The sequence below is a fragment of the Felis catus genome, chromosome E2 (genome assembly GCF_018350175.1).
Source record: "Felis catus isolate Fca126 chromosome E2, F.catus_Fca126_mat1.0, whole genome shotgun sequence".
Taxonomy (NCBI): domain Eukaryota; kingdom Metazoa; phylum Chordata; class Mammalia; order Carnivora; family Felidae; genus Felis; species Felis catus.
In genome coordinates, this window is record NC_058382.1 from 19,475,274 (window position 1) to 19,488,619 (window position 13,346).

Genomic DNA, 13,346 nt, shown 5'->3' on the forward strand with positions numbered 1-13,346 from the left:
ACATGCATACACACGCCACGCACACACATACGCGTGTACGGTCGTGCGCACACGTGGGAACACACACACAATACACACACGGACATGCACACAGGTGGACGCATGCACAGAAACAAGACAGCAGGCGCACACGTTCCCAAGCTGTTTTGGGATTCCTGCCCCATTTTCTTCCGTTTCTCCGTGCCAGGATGGGGTCCTTGGCCGAGGGGACAGGAGACACCCTGCTTGGCTGACCTCTCCGGGAAAGGAAGCAGAAAACACTGACTCTACCTTCTCACTATTTTAAACGGGTCTGCCCGCTGGCCCGCCCCGTTCTCCAGGCTCCCTCCCTGCCCCCATCAGAGCCACCTCGGGGCCTCTCTGAACCCCAGCTCTGAGCTGCAAAGGTGCGCTCCAGGACAAGCCATGGTGCATTGCCCTGACACTCCACCTCGCCCCAAATCACCCCCCTCACAGACACCACCCTGTGCTCCTGGCCTAAAAGTCCCCTTCCCTTCCACAGCCCTGGAGACGGCGGGTGCCTGCAGCAAACTCTTAGGCTGGCTTGGATGACCCCTTCCCTGATGCCCCCTCCTCCCGCCAGGCAGAGCTGGGTCCTTCGCCTCTGCTGCCCCTGAGCTGGGCATCCATACCTCCATTATCGCTCCCTAATGGGGCTCGGCTTGTCTCTGCCATCCCCATTTGGCTGCTTCTGGAGGCTCAGGCTCTATCCTCCTCATCTGGCCCCATGGTAAACCCCCAACAAACACACGCTGGCAGAATGAGCAAAAGAATGTACCAGAGGCTAGTACAAAGAATGTACGTTTGTCAGCTCTGTTCCGTTTGGAGACGAGGACCCAGGCCAGCGGGAGCAGCTACACTGCTGCTCAGCTGTGTCTGCAGAGCGAAGGATCTCCGTGGAAAACTTAGTGTGGGAAATGACAACTCCTAGGCCCATGAATCAGCGAATGCCCACCTTCCCGGGGGAAGTTCCATGTTCGCGGGGAGAGGGGAAGCCGGATCAGATGTTCTGTCTTCAGATCTCTGTGGATTTTAGGTCACGTATCCACACTTTGTATTAGCATCCAGCTGTGGCTCAGAGGAGATGTCTGGTCACGCAGAGCGTGGGTGCATCACTCGGAAGGGACTGGCCCAACGACAGAGGAGAAATAGTCCGGCGGTCCAGGCAGTGGCGGCTTCAACAGGAGAAGCTCACGACTCCGGTTCAGTTCCACAGGCTGAACTTGTCCCCGGTGGCACCCACAGGTGGCTAGTCCCCCCCAGTGCCCACTGTTTGTAATTTTTTCTTAACCACCGTGCCCTGCTGAGGTCACCCTCCCCTTTCTCCAGCCCCCTCCCCTAAATTAGGTCAGCTCATCCCAATCTTAGCTGAGGTTTTTGCCTTTTAAAGACACTTCAGATATTTTGGTTCCTGAGTTTCCACATTTATCATTAAAGCAATTATCAGCTAAAAATGCTCTGCTCCCTAAAACAATGCGATCAGCCGAGCAGGAGCATATTTGAAGTTATAAATAACTTCCCTTCTCCTTGCTACTTGTTTGCGGTGCTATATAAATCTTTAGGTGTGTGAGTTTCATCATTACTAATGTTCTTTAAAGTGTAATGAAACTTTTCTCATTAAAAAAGCCAGCCAATCAAAATAAGCACCTCACAGACCCTCAGACTTAGCGGCGTGGTATTTGCATTGCAGAACAACTTGTAATTTTATTCATGGGTTGGCATAGCCGCAGCCCATCAGTAATTAAACACGGAACAGCTGTCACTCTGCGGCATCCAAGGCAGACAGGATGGGATAATGAGCCCCTGTCCCTGGGCTCAGCGCAGGGGGCTGGCGCGGGGAGGGGCCGGTGCAGGCAGGGGGCAGGGGCTGGCTCTGGTGTGGGATGGCTGGGCCTGGCCTCAGGACTGTCCCTGGCTCACCCACTCCGGACTGTCTTCTTTGATGCTGCAGGAAGAAGAGCCTAAAGAGATAGAGAAGGGTTTGCCTGTTGTTTGCACAGAACACCTGGCACCTAGTGGAGACAGACCGGGGTGGGAGGCACTTACTTCCAGCTTCCACCTTGTATTTTCTGTGCTGTGTGAAATAGGTTAACGAGCCGGCAGGTATTACTTTTGTAATTGACAGAGCTAATTTGAAAAAATGATCCGGTGCTGACTGATGAGAGGGGAGGGGACTCTGGGCCTGTCAGAGCTCCTGCTGGGCTCCCAAAGACTCGGAGGGAGGGGTCTGAAGTCTCAGGATATCCAAGCCAGAAGGGGCATCTGCAACTTTCTGGCTCGACACCCCCATCCTGCAGATGGAGAGTGGAGAGATGGACGGGTGCCGTGGTGTGGGGCAGTCGCTGGCGAGAGCCCGGCACCGGACTAGGAGTCTAGAGGTCTGGGTTTTGGAACACCCACGGCCCACAGTGGAACCTGGAACAGCTCCGCCTGCCTCAGTTTCCTCCTCTGAACAAGGAGTGGGGGAGGGCGCCCGGGCCTCTCACCCAGTTAAGCATCCGACTTTGGCTCAGGCCATGATCTCACGGTTCGTGAGTTCGAGCCCCGTGTCAGGCTCTGCACTGACAACTCAGAGCCTGGAGCCTGCTTAGGATTCTGTGGTCTCCTTCTCTCTCTGCCCCTTCCCCACTCATTCTCTCTCTCTGTCTCTCTCTGTCTCTCTCTCTCAAAAATAGACATTAACAAAAATGAACAAGGAGTGGGGATGGGGTGGAGTGAGGTCTTTGGGGCTGTTCGCACAGATGTCTTAAGGTTGGTTTTTAGGGTGGACCTACCTGTCTCCTGTGGGACCCAGATGCTGTTTGTCCCTCTAGCAGCCCCACCTGGACTCCCCTTGCTCCTTGACAGCTCCCAGTCTGCCTGACAGCTTCCCCAGATACCTCTGAGGGACTCTCAATCTCTCTTTCTCTCTCTCCCTCTCTCCCTCCCTTCCCCTCCCTCTCCCTCTCCTACTCTTTCTCTTCCTCCCTCCTTCCTCCTCTCTTCTACGTCTTTCCAGGTTGTCTGTGCTACCCGTCTACCAGCAGGGAACGAGGATGGTGTCTCCCAAAGCCCCCTGAGGGGTGCACATTGGGAGCCCGAAGACAGGACCTCGGGGCTCCACATTCCTGCAGGCCCAGCCCCCTGCCCACTGCCCGAGGCTGCACGTGCTCCAGGTTCTGGTTGACCATGACCCAGGTCTCCAGCTGGCCTGGAGGCCAAGGGAGGAGGCAGAGGGCTTCCTGCATGAAGGCTTCTTGGCTCGTCTGGGCCCACAGGGCACTCCCGTCTTTCTCGATTCCTGCACAGCTAAGTCAGGGAAGAGCTGAGCAGGCCCGGCTGACTAGGCTATTGGCAGGAGACACAAGGGTCCCACTTGGTGGGGCTGCACTGGAAGGGCCTGGCTCCTTGACACTGGGCTGGAGAGGGGAGGTCTCCTGAGAACGGACTCTCAGGTGCCCCCTGTAGTGTCTAAGGTCAGGTAGACTCATGTTCTTCGTGATCAGAGACGACACAGGGCACGGGAGCCCTACACTGTGGCTCGAGGAAGGCACTGCCTGTCCTGGGTGAGCAGATGCTTGTGGGAAGTTGTCCAGGAGTCCCCTTGTCTGGAGGACGGCTCTGTGGGAGCAGGTAGGTAGGAGTGGGGAATCCCTGAGGCCATCACTGGGAGAAAGGGGCTGCCGCTGGTGGGGGAGAGAGGGGTATGTGCACTGCCAGGCTGTGCCCTCTAGGACCCAAAGAAGGGGAGGCCTGTAACCCAGACCCAGAGGTGAGGGTGCCTCCATCACACACACGCACACACACGCACATGCACACACACTGAACTCCAGGGACTGGTTGTACCAAAGGTACCTTGGGTCTGCATGTCTCCCTGAGGCCGTGGGCCTGGAGTCCTCTGCACTTCACATTTGGGCCTGTGAGGGTAGCTGGATTTTCAAAGCCGTCTGTGGCACGTATGGGCTGACCACAGGAAAGAATGAAATCAGGGATCTCTGGCAAGGCTCCTGCGGCTGGAAAGAGAAAATGTCCCATGGAGAAGGTGGGCCCAACACTCACAAGGACCAAGGATGCTAAGAGCTACAACCTACCCGTCAGGCTGGGGACCCCGAGGACAGGGAGGACAAGGACATCCAGAAGCAGGTGGTCTCCTGGGCTTACATCACATAGAGCCCGGGGCATGTGGGTGCTGTGGAGCTCCATAGAGGGGTGCCTGCTGAACTTTCTCTGCTCTGGTGTGGGCAGAACAAGCGAGAGTTTCGGGGCATGTGAGTGTGCATGGGTGTGCACACGTGAGTATGCACACGTGCAAGCGTGAGCGTCTCCACTGAACCACGCGGTCTGGGGGACTAGGGGTCCCCAGGGGTGTTCCAGCCCCAGCATGTCTCTTGGTCCTTCCCCAGGCAGTGAACCCACCAGAGAAGACCCGGGAATAGAAGGTGTCGCCCCCACCAGGTAGACAGTGGGCTTTCTCCCTAAGATCAAGACGGTTTGAGTCCAGCAGACGGAAGGCTTTCTTGGACAGGGTGGCAAGGCTCCCACCATCTGCCAGCAGCTTTGACAAATGTGGCTTCCTGGGGAGTCGGGGGGAGGGGGAGCGGCTGCTGTGGGAGAGAGAACCGGCTCCCAGCAGCTGGGAGTTTAGATTTGCTTCTGGTAGCGTTGTGGGCTGGCAGGCACACGCACCAGACCCTGCTCGGCTCCAAATGCAGGGCCCAGAGGGCTTCGCGGCGCCCACTGGGAATGCTGAGGCGTCCATCAGTCAGCTCTGCTGAGAGCTGAGGGATGCCGAGGAAGAAAGGGGAGCAGGAGCCTAGTTGAGGGCCTCCGGTGACCCAGGGCCACGGCTGAGCACAATCGGCTGTGTTAGGCCCACGCAGGAGGGCCCCGAGGAAGAAAGCAAGGGGCACAGCCAAACCAGCAGGAAAACACTTCCTGCCTCCCATGAACACGTGGGCCAGAACCTCCCAACAAGAGGCCCCTCTTGGGCTGCAGGGTGCCCTCCCAACCCCTCCCTTTCTCCTCGCACCAGTGACGAGTGCTCCATGATGCCCCTGACAACAGTTACAGCCACTGTTTATGGTGGCGCTGTGCCTGGCGCCGCACGTGACTCACCTCCACGCATCTTCGCATGGATGAAGGCTATTGCCCTCCCTTATGCAAATCACATCCTTGGGACTCCTCGGGTCATAGGGACAAAAGCCCAGCTCGAACATACTTAACCCAAAGTGGGATGCGCTGGCTCGTGTATGGGAGAAATCCGGGGATAGCCCTGGGGCTCCAGGTCGCTGAGTAGGTAACACGCTTAGCTAACACTGAACCGGTTGCCATGGTTGGGGAATACCACGCTCTGATTGGCCTGCCCCAGAGCGGGCGGGACAGTCAGCTGCTGCAGAAGCTGGAGGGCAAAGAGTGGGGGGGTCCCCAGACGGGAACGGGGTGACCAGAAGGCAGATGACTCCTTGCGGAGCGGCAAAGCTGAGATGTCCACCCTGAAGGCGAGTTCGGGCCCAGGTCTGGGCGGGATCCAGGGAACCCCTCTTTTTGCTTTCCTGCAGCGCTCTGGGGTCACTGGGCTGGCATGCCCGCCCTCAAATCTTTACTGGCCATCTTCTGGAGGGCCCCTGACTGTGCCGCAGGTCTTAGGGATGCATTTCCGTCAGTGACACCTCTGCTCTTGATTCTGGGGAGGTGTCGGGTGCTGGAGCCGGGACAGGGCTCCTCTGACACAGAGCCTCCAAGCTGGGGCCCTGGGGTCCCCAGTCGGATTGTCACTGTGGTTACGTAACTTAAATGTATGGGATGTAATTATTTTTTAGAACATACCAATAAAATTGTCTCTGATTATTTTAGTCACAATACAAATAGCCTCAATTAGAGCAGAAATAGGGCGCGGGTTTATGGCTCCCATGAATCTGAGAGTAACCTAAGTTCTGAGGCGGAACTTGCAGCCCCCACCCAGCCCCATCATGCATCCTGCGGCAAAACGTCCCCAATTCCAGCATGGGGCAGCAGGTCAGGGGAGAGAAAGAAAGGGCGCTCCCTGGGCCACCAGTGCAAGGCCCCAGCTCCAACCGCAGTTCCCAGGCTTATCGGGAAAACGGGATCTTCCAGGCTTGCGGGAAGGCCGGGTGCAGGGTTGAGGACACAGACCCACTCACCAGTCCACGCCCCCTCCCTACAGCCTGTTTGTCTGTCCGTCCCTCTGTAGAAGGATGAGTGGCCTGCTCTGGACCTCTCTCCCAGGCTGTCCCAGGCTTTCAGCTCTGGTCCACCTCCCCCCAACCCCCCAGCCAGCTGGACATCCGAATTTCCCTGTATCTGAAGGCAGTTTCCACCTGCCAAGAAAGGAGGCCCTGCTGGAGAGCCCCAGTCCCTGAGATGCAGCCACCCGCCATATTACAGATGGGGAGATGGAGAAACATCAGGGGCAGAGCGGTCCAGGGTCACAACTAAAGGAGTGGCCGACCAAGGGGATCCGATCTCTGCCTCCCAGTGTCAGGAAGCCACAGAAGAGCGTCAGGACAGAGGTGGAGTCCTCTGTGCCCTGACCTACTTGCTTCTCCCCTGCACGTCTGCACAGCGGTGGGAGCCCTGAGGGCCCAAAGAGACATCGTCACCAGGCAGCCATCCTCCCTGGTCTAGACTCCACCATGGAGTCCCCTCCCCTGGGCCCGCCACCCTTTCCCTCAGAAGATTGTCACCTACCCATCACAGATTCAGAACACACTGTAGGCAACCTTGTCTGTCCTGGGTCACCCACCCAGGGGACAGCACCAAGGCCAGAGGTCATGGAGCCAGAACACCCCCGGTGCCACGGTGCCACATGGTTGTGTAAGGAGAGCTGGCCGTGGTGTCCCCGCGGGGGGTTATGGCTGCTGATGAACTTGTGCATTTTCCTCTCAAACGCCAGCGAGTTTGTTCTGGGATTTTTTTTTTTTTTAAGTGGAATTGCAGTAAAAACACAGATAAACGGGGAGAGCGCTGGAATCTTTACAATAGTAGGTCTCCCCGTGCAAAAGAACCATTTCTCTCCAACCAGGCACATCCTATTGTCCTTGTTAATGTTGTATGGTTTCTTCCTCTGGGTCCTGCATGGGTCATGTCAAGTTTACAGAATTTGTAGCTTCATCAATGTTGTGAACGAGGCCCCTTTTTCATTTCATTTTCCAGTCGGCCCTCCACTGGTATGTGGGAAGCTGTGGATTCTTCCCAATTTATCTTCCAGCAAACCACTCTCCCAGGCTCTCTCAGTGGCTCTAATTGTTGTGCAGTTAATGGGCATGGATTTTCTAGGTAAACATAAACATATTGTCTGCCAAGAATGATAATACTGTCTCTTCCTTTCTAATCTTTGTGCTGCTTTTCTCTTTCTTTATTTGTAGTCTTATTATGTTGGCCGAGAGCCCTCATTTAAAAAAGTCTGTGGGGCTGGGGCACCTGGGTGGCGCAGTCGGTTAAGCGTCCGACTTCAGCCAGGTCACGATCTCGCGGTCCGTGAGTTCGAGCCCCGCGTCAGGCTCTGGGCTGATGGCTCGGAGCCTGGAGCCTGTTTCCGATTCTGTGTCTCCCTCTCTCTCTGCCCCTCCCCCGTTCATGCTCTGTCTCTCACTGTCCCAAAAATAAATAAACGTTGAAAAAAAAAATTAAAAAAAAAAAAGTCTGTGGGTAGAGAGGTCACCTCCAGCTTCTCAGGGAGGCCCCGGAGATGGGTCCCTAAGGGCCCCCAGAGCATGTGCACCTGCCAAGACTCGCTGCAGGGCCCCCCAGTGGCACCAATGCTCCTGTCTGTTTCCTGGGGGGGACCCAGGAATGGGGGGCTGGCAGGGGTGCTGCTGGGCTCAGGTAAGAGCAGTCTCTCTCACCTGGCTCTGTGGTGAGGGACAGGTAGGGGTTACCTGGTGGACGAATCCGGAAGAACATGCCAGGTGAAGGAACAGCAGCCCAGAGGTGTGAAAGGAGCGCTGACCACCCAAATCTGGGGTCCAGCCAGGGCAGGATTTGAGGCTGGACTGGAGAGGACACAAGGCTGCGGGCAGATGGAGGCTTTGGGGGACCGAAGTAATGGGCTTGGACTTCATCTGGAGGGTCTCAGGCTGAGGGTGAGGGGCTCAGGCCTGGGCGTAAAATCACTGCCATTGGGTGGGGCCTGGGTACTGAGGGCCTTCTGTGGGATTGCCCACTCCCCCTCGCTTAGCGGCATTCTGATCTGACCAGTTACAAATCCCGGGTAAATTCTGCCCCACCTGACGGTGAGGGAGAAAATGGACAACCCACCCCCTTGTTGCTGCAGTTGTCCTTTGGCTAGCCCGAGCTCCAGGCCAGGGGAGGATGCACTCCAAGGGCACTTTTCCACTCGGATAATTCACCACCATGGAATTACAGCACAAGCTACAAGGAAAACCACGTAATTATTAATTTGGAAAACAAAGCTCAGGCGGGCCACGTTGCAGCGGTGACAGCAGCCGCCGGCAGGATGCCTCCTTGCGCTCGAAGCCCTTTCCCCCTTCTCTGGGAAGGCCCCAGCTGTCCCACGTTCTCAGCCTGCACGCTGTGTCACAGGACGGCATATGACCCAGGGCCCAAACCCAGAACCTTGCTCTCCCGTGCCGCAGTGATTGGCTCTGGGGCGCACATGTGACTCTGGCCACACAGGTCCCACTAGAACTAACCCCAGGGCTTTTATCTGAGTAAGGGGGAGCACTGTCCACCATGTCCTAGTGGGCCTGCACCTGGACAGGTGCGAACACCTACCTTGCCACCACGTGGAGCCCAGGCATGCCACCAGGAGAGTCAACCAGAGCCCAGAGATAGTGGCTGAATCCAGCCCAGCCCGAGGCCTGCCTGCCTGGAAAGGGTCTCCTTGGCCCAGAGTGGGTTGGGTGTTCTGTGCTTGCCACCCCACGAGACCTTTCCCTGCCCAGCACCCTTCCAGTCAACCCGCCCCTCTTTTCTGGCTTACGTTAGCCCACACCGGTTTCTGCGGCTGGGCAGAGCCAGTCCCAGAGGGCTGTATTGTTCAAGTGAACGAGAATGGGGAGCCTCAGCTCTAGAAAGCCCAGGGTTCTGACCAGTACAGGGGCAGATAACCCAGCACTGTCTTCTGAGGGTAGGGATGGCACGTGGGAGCTCCTGAGGTGCAGGTACAGGCCTGGGGTACAGGATGCCCAGGGCCCAGGTGGCTTGAGCTGGCATTTGGATGGGGGGGGAGGGGATGCTAGTGTGAGAAACCCAAGGGCCAAAGGCCAGAGGTAGCACTGAGAGGAGGGGCCTGCTTCCTGGGGCCTGACAGGAGCAGAGGCAGGTGACTTCTGGCAAGCAGGCTGGGGAGTATGGGTTTGACACCCAAAATATAGGACGCCACTGCAATATGATTTACTCTGGATGGGTGATCGTTGATTTAGGGCTCTTGACAGGTGTGCTGGTCTGAAACCTGACAGAGAGAAACATTAAGTCCAGGAGTCCCTGTTTTGCATTGAGCAATTGCGTTTCTCCGCGCCCGGCCAATTCTACAGCCAAAGCACTTCTATCCCCTGGAGGGAGTCAGGGTAGATTTGAATTAACCAGGAAGTTCTTTGATTGCTATTTTAAAACTTCTCCCTGCTACCTGGCCTGACATAATAATTACCTGCCTGTGATTTATCTCAGGCAGATTATGAGCGATGATAGGGTTTGGGGTAATAATTGAGTGTATCCAACACCTCACCTCCTCCCTCGTCATTCAAGCTGAAGCAGCCATGGTTTTCCCTCTGGGCCGCTGGTGTTCCCCGCCACCTTGCCGAGAGTGGGTTATGGCACGAGCTGAACATTTCGCAGTGGGTCTGGTCAGCTCCACATCGCACCCTGCGTGGGCCAGCCGGACAGGGTCTGTCCAGTCGGGTCTTGGCCTAGCACCTTGGAAGTCATTCCTTAGATGGAGACTCATGGAGTCTCCATTAGATGGAGCTTAGCCCAAATGCTAAGCTAGTCCTCTGCTCGCTTGTCTCTTTACCAGATGTTTACTGGGCTCCGACTCTGTGTCCAGCACTGTGCTGGGGACATGTCAGTGAGCCACACGGAAAGAGTCCTGCCCTCAGGAAGCAGGGAGGGAAAGTGGACAGGCAGAGCACCCACAGACACATAATGAAATAGACTTTCAGAGATAGTCATGAGCCGTGGAGGAAAGGCAACAGGGCTCAGGAGGGCCCCTCTGAAAGAAAGCCCAAGGAGCCAGCCATGGAAAAGGCTGGAAGGAGCAGTCCAAGCAAAGGGGACACAGAGGGGTGGGAGAGGGTGGAAAGAAGGCCAGGGGTTGATGGGTAGGGAGTGAGGGGGAAGCAGAGGACTGGAGCTCAGAGAGGTTGACAGACAAGGGGGTAAAGGGTGATAGTCCTCCATCTGCCCTGTTAGACTCTCCTGCAGCTGTGGTTGCCCCATCTTCTCCCAGAGAAAGGCCCCTGGGAAGGCGCCATGGTGCTGTCAGTAGAGAGATCTAGTATAAGTTCAGATGGTGAGCACCAGCACCAACAGCGACCCCTGGAGGCAGGGCTACATTATTGCAGGGCCCAGTGCAAGAAAGAAAGAGAAAGCAAGCAAGCAAGCAAGCAAGCTGGCTCAAAGAGCAGGAAACATTTCCTCCTTTCTTGATGTTTTTTTGTTTGTTTGTTTGTTTGTTTGTTTGTTTTTATTGTTTTGCTATTTAATGCCTCCCTCCCTTGGGCATAGACGATACTTGTGGGATAAATGCAGATCCTCACAGGCCCCCAGGCCTCCATCCTGCAGTCCAACCCTGACACTCCCCCCTCTCCCCATTGACTGTGCTCAGGCCCCCAGGGACTCTCCTGCAGCTGTGGTTGCTCCATCTTCTCCCAGAGAAAGGCCTCTGGGAAGGCGCCATGGTCCTGTCAGTAGAGAGATCCAGTATAAGTTCAGATGGTGAGTACCAGCACTAACAGCGACTGCTGGAGGCAGGGCTACATTATTGCAGGGCCCAGTGCAAGAAAGAAAGAGAAAGCAAGCAAGAAAGCTGGTTCAAAGAGCAGGAAACATTTCCTCCTTTCTTGATGGGTTTTTGTTTGTTTGTTTGTTTTTATTATTTTGCTATTTAATGCTTCCCTCCCTTGGACATAGGTGATACTTGTGAGATGAATGCAGATCCTCACAGGCCCCCAGGCCTCATCCTGCAGCCCAACACTGACTCCCAACCCCCGTTGACTCTGCTCAGGCCCCCAGGGAGTGGAAGGTGACAGCAGTTGCTGGGTGGGGCTGGGGAGTAGGCATCTGGGAACCCGTCCTGGGATATGAGGAGATGATAAAAGTGGGACACTCCAAGCCCTCAGCACATGTTCCATTGTCACATTTTAAAAAGAAGATATGCATGGTGAAATACTTAATTTGTTAACTTTTTATTTATTTTTATTTATTTATTTTAGAGAGAGAGAGGGAGAGTAGGTGTGCGAGTAGGGGAGAGAGGCAGAGAGAGAGAGGGAAAGAATCTTAAGCAGGTTCCATGTTCAGCACAGAGCCTGACATGCATCTCAATCCCACCACCCTGGGATCATGACCTGAGTTGAAATCAAGAGTTGGATGCTCAACCGACTGAGCCACCACTTGCCTGCCATTGTCTCTTTGGACTTGATTTACAAAATAAAACACCAGTTCAAGGATAAAAATTATTAGGAATTTCAAGACAGTGGCTGCAGAGATTCAGCCCCAAGCACAGGGCCCTCTTTGAGCATGGGGCTCTATGCCATTGTCTTGGTTGCATGCACATAAAAGCTAGCCTTCCTGGAGGGCTTCATAAATTCTTTTTTTTTTAAATTTTTTTCAATGTTTATTTTTGAGAGAGACAGAGCATGAGTGGGGGAGGGGCAGAGAGAGAGAGAGAGAGAGAGAGAGAGAGAGACAGAATCTGAAGCAGGTTCCAGGCTGTGAGCTGTCAGCACAGAGCCCAATGTGGGACTCAAACTCATGAACTGCAAGATCATGACCTGAGATGAAGTTAGATGCTTAACCAGCTGAGCCACTCGGGCGCCCTGGGCTTCATAAATTCCAAGGTCTAGGCCCCACTCCAGACCAATTTCAGGGGTGAGATCCTGACATTGCAATTTTGAAATGTGCAGCCCGGGTTGAGGACCTCATGGTCTGCTATCACTGTGAGTGCCAGAAGACCCACCAGAGGAGGGTGACTGGATGTAAAATGTAACCAGGCCTCTCCAGTTCCAGGGTGAAGAGCAGCCTCATAGGTTTCAAGCTGAAGCAGGCAGACCAGCAGTGGAGCCGCTGAGAGAGGGGTAACCCCAGGGTACGCAGAACCACAGGGTTTGCTGGTCTGCTCCTCATTCCTTGAGATCAGGGGAGGGGAAGCTAAGGCGAGGGAGTAGTACCGACTTCTGAAGTTTTAGATTGAGCAATAGGGCTGAGGGTGGAACCATTTGCTGAAAGGGGGAATTGGGGGGCTGGAGAAAAAAGTCTGGGGTCGGAGAATGAACTTACGTGTGTCTGAGCTTCCCTTTAAAGGAGTCAGCTTTCCATCTGTGGGACACACGGGGATCAAAAGCTTTGCCTTCCCCAGTTCTTAAAACCCAAACCAGAAGCATTTCTGGACAATCATGGCAGCTGGCAACGGGGTAGGGTGAAAAGGCAGCCATAAAATCACCTCTCGTGTTGTGTCACAGGCAATAGGGCAGGTGGGAGTGAGAAGACACCTCTGTGGGTGACAGGTAGATGGCTCAGAATGGCCCTGGGAAGAGTGGGGGGACACTACAGCTTTCTGATGAATCCCTGTTAGAACCGGAGCCTCCACATCCAAGTGGCTTCTCATTACACAGCAAGAGTTTTGTGATGTTCAGGAAGACTGAATTTCTGCCTGTTGCCCCTGCTCACATTTCCCAGGGACAGGAGCTTTGGGCAAGGCTTAGCAGGGACCTGGGGCCTTTGACAGGCCATTGCCTCAGTTGGCTGCAGCGGTCATTCTTCCAGAGAATGGGAAGGGAATGTGTCCTAGAGTCCTGACAAATGGCAGAAAATGGCGTCTCACCAGCTAAGAGCTGGGCATAGCCTATGCTTGACAAGGCCATGGTCTGAGCCAGGCAGTCCCTCACTGGCCTGTCTCTGCCACCTGCCAGCTACACATCTCTGGGAGTCACTCACCTCTCTTGGCACAGGCATCTGCATCTGCGAAATGGTCACAAGGCTGCCATGAAAGTCCTCCTATCCCCTTCAGGGATTGTCATTGAGCTGCAAAGAACTTGCAAGCCACAGCCAGGCTCTTCCTGGGCATCCCTTGGCTGTGACCGAGCACAGCAGGGGTACTAGGACCTGGCTGTTTGGGTCCATGCAGGGCTCCGCTAGTGGGCGGTGTTTGCTGTGCAGCTCCCTGTAAGGTT